The following is a 431-nucleotide window of genomic DNA, read 5'->3' on the forward strand; positions in this document are numbered from 1 at the left end:
TTAATGATTAAATATTGATAAATAATATATTATTTGTAGTAATTATTCTGTGACTATTTAATATAATTATTCTTCTCAATAAATATAAATAAAAATTCATATTATATATTAATAATTAAATATATCAAATATATTGTTAAATATATACAATTATATTATTTAATATTTTGAATAAATAATTCAGATAATTGTATTCATTTAAATTCTTTATTTAAAATAATAAATAAAATTTGTAGTTAAGTTATTATTTGTAAATAGTTTTTTTATATATAATTATTTAAGATTTTTAGCATATACAATGAATGTCAGAGCTGCGTTTTTTCCACGTGATGGAAGTGGCTTGTGATTTATACTGTCAAGCTGCAAAAAAGCATAAAAATTAGGGATGTAACGATTCACTCAACTCACGATTCGATTCGATTCACAATTTT

The sequence above is a fragment of the Sinocyclocheilus rhinocerous genome, unplaced genomic scaffold, assembly GCF_001515625.1.
Source record: "Sinocyclocheilus rhinocerous isolate Xijiao unplaced genomic scaffold, SAMN03320098_v1.1 scaffold147, whole genome shotgun sequence".
Lineage (NCBI taxonomy): Eukaryota > Metazoa > Chordata > Actinopteri > Cypriniformes > Cyprinidae > Sinocyclocheilus > Sinocyclocheilus rhinocerous.